Below are 8,337 nucleotides of genomic sequence, written 5' to 3'. Positions count from 1 at the left end.
GTCCTCTTTAGGACATTTGTTTGGCCTTGGTGGCGGTCCTCTTTAGGAAATTTCTATGGCCTTGGTGGCGGTCCTCTTTAGGACATTTGTTTGGCCTTGTAGCGGCCCTTGTGGCATGTATTTGATCCTTGTTTGGTCATGAGGTATTCCAGTGAGGGGATATGTGGTTGGTAGGACACTGAGATGTTTTACGCGAGCCACGGGAAGGAAACCTGGATAGGGATAGGACTCAGACGTGTTCAGAATCGTTTGCTCGCGACTTTGGGGGAACTTAGGTTCTCCTAGTACTGCCATATTCAGAGACTTTGTGACTTGGGAATATGGTTGGTATATCGACTTCGGATGACGATCCGGGGGCGCGTTGTAGGGTGGTAACCCGAGAGACGAGTTGGATTTTCCTTATACATTATGGCATGCGGGTCTAGGCCCGATGAGGAGCCAACATTATGGCATGCAGACTTAGGTCTGATGAGGAGCCAATAAAAACTCAAGGTTTAGGCCTATGAGTAAAGGAAAGTCCAAAAGTCGAGAGCAAATGACGCCTGGAGCGTGAGTCTATCGCCTAGAGGTGACCTTCTGTAGATCAGTCGGAGGAGTGCGGGCCGTGGAGACGGTTGCACAGGAGTCATTGGCTGATAGTTGTTCGAGATTCGAGGAAGAATCTAGTTTGGTGGGGGAGAATTGTAACATCCGTGAACCGGAATCCCGGTTTGGGAGTTGCATCGGTCGATGCAGATGGTGCATCGGTCGATGCATGTTCAATTCTGTGCGTTTTGACTTAAGTCAAACGCTGCGTTTTGGGTTAGGGAAAACCCTTAGATGCGAGTTTTGTCTCATTCGTGGGTGTGGAGCCGTTTTTGAGAGAAACGAAAAGAGTGAAACTGTTCTTGAGAGTTCCTGGTGATTTCTGGAGATTTGAGGCGTTTCTTGGAGAGATCTATAGCTGGGATCGTTGTAGGAGCTTCCTAGAGGCTTGTTCTTGTTTGTTTAAGGTTCAGATTCTTCTGTGGCAAAGGTAAGTGCATGACCATGGCTTATCTAAGCTAGAGGATTCTTTAATCTGCTTGTTGTGTGATGTTAAGCTTGTTAGTTCGATGCTATGGACGTTAGGAAGCTTTCTTGTGGTTGGGATCGAGTTTGGTGGTTGTAGGAACGAAGATCCGGCGAGAAGCTTCGGGGAAATCACGGTGCTCGACGTTGCGTCGATCGATGCATATCTTACGTTGGTCGATGCAAGTGCGAGGACGGCGCGTTAAACTCTAGGGTTTTCGTGTTACGTCGAGCATGCGTCGGTCGATGCAGATTGGGTATCGGTCGATGCAAGTTACACTTGCATCGATCGATGCAGCTTCTGTGTCGATCGATGCTTCCCCATTTGGCATCGGTCGATGCACGTGTGGCGTCGGTCGATGCTGAGTCCTGGTTTGTTATTTGACATTTGTTGATTGTTGTGTGTTGGTTATTGATATTCTATTGCTTGTGTGTATAGCCCAGTAGATGGGAGGATTGCCTTACTGAGTGTTTATAAAATACTCATGCATTGCAATATGTGTTTGTGGTGCAGGTAAAGAAAAAGTTTGATCGTGGAATCAAGGCAATGAAGAGGAGGATGTTCTAGGGACTCGGTTTTATGTTGTCTGGCATTGCTAGGTTGCTAGAGTTGGGTCATTAGAACATTGCTAGGTTGCTGGTTCTATGATTCCTGTTGTTTTGGATATTGATTATGTTGGAGTTTGGTTATATTTTATTATTGGATTATTATTGAATATTGGTTGGTTATTTCGGCTGTTGAATGTGTTTGTGGTTAGGAGGCTAGTGGGTATGGGACCACTAGCTGTAGTTTATTATATTATATTATATTTATTATTTATTATTTTTTTTTTAAAAAGGTCAATCGTTTCACTGAGACTACTCCAGCTCAACCACGCCTAACTGTGGAGTTCTCTCAGGACCCTTGACCGAAAAGATAAATGCAATTTGTTGACATAGTTGGCCAAATCAATTCTTTTAAACCTCTCCGCAAGTCTCTGAAACCAGGATGTCACATTTCTCTTCTTTTTTTTTGTGATATTAATTAGTACAATTCTGGAGGCAATCAAATTTTCACTTTCCTAGTTACCATATAACAGCGTTTTACTTTTAATCTATGCTATTGAAGAATCAAAAACTAGGCACAATTACATAATATTTTTGCGGTTATCCTACCGTATAGAAATGCTATTAAACTTTTTCAAAAGTCAACTACAGAATAAACATAAAAACACTATACTATACTGCTATTAATACTCTCATTTCTTGGTCAACAGCTTAAATAGATCAGCTCAAAACAACCAACTGGAGGGAACATTGTTTACATAAGTGATATGATGCGGTTCGGAACAAACTTTTTGTGACAAGGAATCTGCATGTACATTAGCATTGCGAGAAATAGGGAGACAAAGAAAATGTCGAAAATCTTTTTTTATCAATTGCAACCACCTCGAGATAAATTGAGAAGGCTGGTCACTCGGAAGGTGAAGACACCATCTTCACCAGACCAGAACAGTCAGTGAGAAAAAGCTACATCGTGGTTATCGGTGCCAATCATGCACCTCATAGCCCAGACGAAGGCTTCAAATTCTGTGTGTAGGGCAGATAGGCTCCGACGGAGATTAGCAGCTGCCATGGTCGGCGGATCTTCATTTGGGTGCAAGCAATACCAACCTGCGCGTGAAAATGTATCACCAGCTTTCCAAGAACCATAAACAAAACACCGAAACCCAGAAACCAAAGGCCCAAGGGTGATTGGGCACACCCTTGGTGGTGGACACAAAACCATAGGTTCCTGGTCTTCCTTTGAAGGCTCTAGCTAGGCATGCTGCCAAGCTTTCTCCTTTGCCTCCGTGTGGCGGAGCACCTCAAGAGTTTTTATATCCTCATTTTCAAAAAGCTTACCATTCCTGGCTTTCCATATATACCACAAAATCCATGGGAATGCAGAAGCATATACTTTGTTGGGTAGTCTCCAAAATAAAATAAAAAATCCATATTAGCATGGTAGGTAAAATGTCATGGAGGGAAATAAATCTGAGATAATGCCCAAATTTTTCATGCTGGTGGGCATTCAAAAAGAGCATGATTAATAGTTTTCTCTAGATCCCCACAAGAAGCACATCCCGAATCACAACCGATCCCATGTTTCCTTAAATTAGTGGCAACCGACGCACAGCCTGTCACAACCTGCCACATAAAATGTTTCATTTTCGGAGGACACTTTATTTTCGAAGCAAAAGCCTATAAGGGTATAATATCTGGACCGAAAATTGGAGGGGTGACCACCTCCGGATGAGCAAGTTGTAGACTTGAAGCGAAAGATCCAAAACAAATATGTTGCTTAAGGCTGGTTTCGGAAATTGAGCTGGAATCCAAGGGTCATTCCATACTGAGACAGAATTCCCGGATACAACTTGATTAATAAGCCATTTTCTTACCATAGAGCTAGCCGACATAATACTCTGCCATCCATAAGAAGGAGAGTAGGATTGATGACATCCAAGGGGTTATGTAACAACCAGTCCCGTGGACCCTACTAGCCTCTCGCTAGCTTGCCCCCATAGGCAGCAAGCTGGCCTTGCAGGGTNGAAAAGATAAATGCAATTTGTTGACATAGTTGGCCAAATCAATTCTTTTAAACCTCTCCGCAAGTCTCTGAAACCAGGATGTCACATTTCTCTTCTTTTTTTTTGTGATATTAATTAGTACAATTCTGGAGGCAATCAAATTTTCACTTTCCTAGTTACCATATAACAGCGTTTTACTTTTAATCTATGCTATTGAAGAATCAAAAACTAGGCACAATTACATAATATTTTTGCGGTTATCCTACCGTATAGAAATGCTATTAAACTTTTTCAAAAGTCAACTACAGAATAAACATAAAAACACTATACTATACTGCTATTAATACTCTCATTTCTTGGTCAACAGCTTAAATAGATCAGCTCAAAACAACCAACTGGAGGGAACATTGTTTACATAAGTGATATGATGCGGTTCGGAACAAACTTTTTGTGACAAGGAATCTGCATGTACATTAGCATTGCGAGAAATAGGGAGACAAAGAAAATGTCGAAAATCTTTTTTTATCAATTGCAACCACCTCGAGATAAATTGAGAAGGCTGGTCACTCGGAAGGTGAAGACACCATCTTCACCAGACCAGAACAGTCAGTGAGAAAAAGCTACATCGTGGTTATCGGTGCCAATCATGCACCTCATAGCCCAGACGAAGGCTTCAAATTCTGTGTGTAGGGCAGATAGGCTCCGACGGAGATTAGCAGCTGCCATGGTCGGCGGATCTTCATTTGGGTGCAAGCAATACCAACCTGCGCGTGAAAATGTATCACCAGCTTTCCAAGAACCATAAACAAAACACCGAAACCCAGAAACCAAAGGCCCAAGGGTGATTGGGCACACCCTTGGTGGTGGACACAAAACCATAGGTTCCTGGTCTTCCTTTGAAGGCTCTAGCTAGGCATGCTGCCAAGCTTTCTCCTTTGCCTCCGTGTGGCGGAGCACCTCAAGAGTTTTTATATCCTCATTTTCAAAAAGCTTACCATTCCTGGCTTTCCATATATACCACAAAATCCATGGGAATGCAGAAGCATATACTTTGTTGGGTAGTCTCCAAAATAAAATAAAAAATCCATATTAGCATGGTAGGTAAAATGTCATGGAGGGAAATAAATCTGAGATAATGCCCAAATTTTTCATGCTGGTGGGCATTCAAAAAGAGCATGATTAATAGTTTTCTCTAGATCCCCACAAGAAGCACATCCCGAATCACAACCGATCCCATGTTTCCTTAAATTAGTGGCAACCGACGCACAGCCTGTCACAACCTGCCACATAAAATGTTTCATTTTCGGAGGACACTTTATTTTCGAAGCAAAAGCCTATAAGGGTATAATATCTGGACCGAAAATTGGAGGGGTGACCACCTCCGGATGAGCAAGTTGTAGACTTGAAGCGAAAGATCCAAAACAAATATGTTGCTTAAGGCTGGTTTCGGAAATTGAGCTGGAATCCAAGGGTCATTCCATACTGAGACAGAATTCCCGGATACAACTTGATTAATAAGCCATTTTCTTACCATAGAGCTAGCCGACATAATACTCTGCCATCCATAAGAAGGAGAGTAGGATTGATGACATCCAAGGGGTTATGTAACAACCAGTCCCGTGGACCCTACTAGCCTCTCGCTAGCTTGCCCCCATAGGCAGCAAGCTGGCCTTGCAGGGTATCGATCCTAACCCCTCACTGTGGACATCCAAATCCACCAGTAGGTTATTGGTGCGCTAGGCGTTCCTCGAACCCTGGTCCCCACCCTTTGACAACTTCCCACAGGACAAGTTGTCACTTGGTGGCCTGCAGGGCTAGCTTAGGGCCTATGGGGGCAAGCTAGCGGGGGGCTAGTGGGGTCCACGGGACGGGTTGTTACAAGTTAGAATGCCAATAATACCGCGCTTTAAAAAACCTTGCGAATAGAGAATCAGGTTCCGTAATAAGACACTACAATTTATTTGCAAGAAGAGCCATGTTAAAATCATCCACATTTCAAAAACCTATACCACATGCGGATTTACTGCAACGAAGCTTGTTCCAACTCAGCCAATGCAAACCTTGAGTTTTCCCATTGGCACTCCATCCATAATTTGTCACCGTACTCGGAAGCTTTGTAGTAATTTTTTTGGGGAGGTGGAAGAAAGATAGGACATGGGTCGTTAACGCAGATGCAACAGATTTAATCATCACTTCTTTCCTACCCCCACGACAATAGCTTAATAGACCAATCGTTAACTCTTGTATTCAAATGCCCCCGGACAAAAGAAAAAACATTTGTTTTTGAGCCACCTAGACTCTCTGGTAATCTGAGATAATTTCTCAGGAACACTTAAAGGAACTTTCTCTTCTTTCTAAAACTCTCTGGAGTCGACAAATGAGCGGCTCTGTAAACCATCAACTCGACTTCTAGCTTATATACATCGGTTTAGGGTTTCTCCTAAATGAAACCGCTCCAATTTGATGGTTTAAAACAAACTGATCAAACTAGAAATTGTTGGTGCCGATCGACACCCAACCTTAAAACCATAAAATTGGTTTGCGGATGTTACAATTCTTCCCCACCAATATAGATTTGTCCTCAAATCTCGAACAACCATCAGTTAAGGACTCCTGTGCAACCGTCTCCATGGCTCGCACCTTCTCCGACCGATCTACAAAGGTTACCTCTAGGCGGTAGACTCACGTTCTAGGCATTATTTGCTCCCGACTTTTGGACTTTCCTTACTCATAGGTCTCAACCTTGAGTTTTTATTGGTTCATCATCAGGGCTTAGCCTGCATGCTATAGTATTGGCTCCTCATCAGGCCTAAGCCCGCATGCCATAAATATAAAGAAAATCCAATATTTTTCTATCGAGTTGCCACCATATAGACCGCGCCCGGATCGTCATCCAAAGTCGATATACCAGCCATACTTTCAAGCAACAAAATCTCAGAATATGACAGTACTAGGAGAACTAAAGTTCCCCAAAAAGCCGTTCAGGACCAACCATCCTTAGATCAAACATTTCTGAACACGTCTGAGTCCTATCTACTAACTAGGTCTCCCTCCCGTGGCTCGCATAAAACATCACAATGTCCTACCAACCATATATTCCCTCACTGGAATACCTCATGACCACACAAGGATCATCAAAATGCCACAAGGGTCACCACTAATGCCATCAAATTTCCTAAACAGGACTGCCACAAAGGCCAAACAAATGTCTAAACATGCCACCACCAAGGCCAAACAAATGTCCTAAAGAGGATCGCCACCAAGGCCAAACAATTTTCCTAACAAGGACCGCCATCAAGGCCACACCAGGAAGACCACAGATCCCGAAGGACCATCACGAAGACCACACATCCTGAAGGACCATCACAAAGATCACACATCCCGAAGGACCGTCACAAAGACCATACATCCCGAAGGACCGCATTAACAGACCACACATCCCAAAGAACTGCTCAAACAAGCAACATTGGCTAAACAACCCGCCACAAGGCCACATAATTAGTTAAACAGCCCGCCACAAAGGCCACAAAATTAGCTAAATAGCTCACCACAAAGGCCACACAATGTCTCAGAAGACCGTCACATGGGCCGCACAATGACTCAAATGTTCGTCACGAAGTCCACACAAGCCCCACCAAGGCTCACAATCACTAAAATTTGACAAATTCTAACTCACATAAAACTTTCAATTTTAGAACTTTCCAATTTTTGAAATTTTCCACTTTTAGAAACTTTTCCTTCTTAGAAACTTTCCGCTTCGAGGAAAAAGATTCTCTTAATACATGTATCGCAAACATCACCTCATCGTGGTACTTAGTCGCACAACCAACCACCCTTAAGCGACCAAGTATCAAAAGCGATGGGCTGAAATACTCCATTCCGCTCCAGCCATGGATTACACTTCACCAACAACCACCACTACAACTAGGACCAAGGCTAGGCAAGCCCAAGCCTCAACCTGATTCTCAAATCACTTCTTGAATTTTGCCTTCATCCTCACATCTGGTTCACAAGTCTGCTCCTCAACGCCGTCACAGTCCCACAAGACTCTCATCAAAGGAATCTTCTTTCTCCAAAGCTCATGGACTCTCCTCTCAAGAACCCTCACTGGTCTCGCCTCCAAAGTAATGTTAGGCTAAAGATCCTCAGGACTCTTAGCCAACAACTGATCATCCCTACGAAGACACTTCCGCAACATCGAGAAAATGGAAGATCTTGTTGAACGCACGCATAACATCAGTCAACTCCAACCTATATACAATCATTCCCTCCCTGATAGCTGTTGTTGTAAGCACACTTTACCAAGCACACTTTACCAAGCTTAGGTGATCCACCCAATGACCACCCCAATCCAGCACACACATCCTTTGTAAATCCTCGAAAGTCTGGATCGTCCTCTCCGACTGCCCATCTCTGCATGTAATGCCCTCCAAACACACAAAAGTGAACTTGGAATCTATGTCAGACATAACATTCGCAGGCACACCATGCAATCTGACTGATGTATCTCTATTTTACACCTTTTTAGGCATCTTTTTAGTCATGTTTTGAATTGTCTAGAGTCTATCCTTAGCATTTTTAGGTCTTTAACCTTAGATATTTGCATTTAGGTTGTTAGGGTGTTGCATTGTTGCATTATTGCATTTTGGATGAAAACAGGTGCTTTGGAGCTTTAAACTAGCAAGAATGAGGAGTCACCCGAGCATGTACCTGTTGGGAGGATCGTGCAAAAAAAACA

Source organism: Camelina sativa, chromosome 20 (assembly GCF_000633955.1).
Source record: "Camelina sativa cultivar DH55 chromosome 20, Cs, whole genome shotgun sequence".
NCBI classification, from domain to species: domain Eukaryota; kingdom Viridiplantae; phylum Streptophyta; class Magnoliopsida; order Brassicales; family Brassicaceae; genus Camelina; species Camelina sativa.
This window is presented reverse-complemented; position numbering follows the sequence as displayed.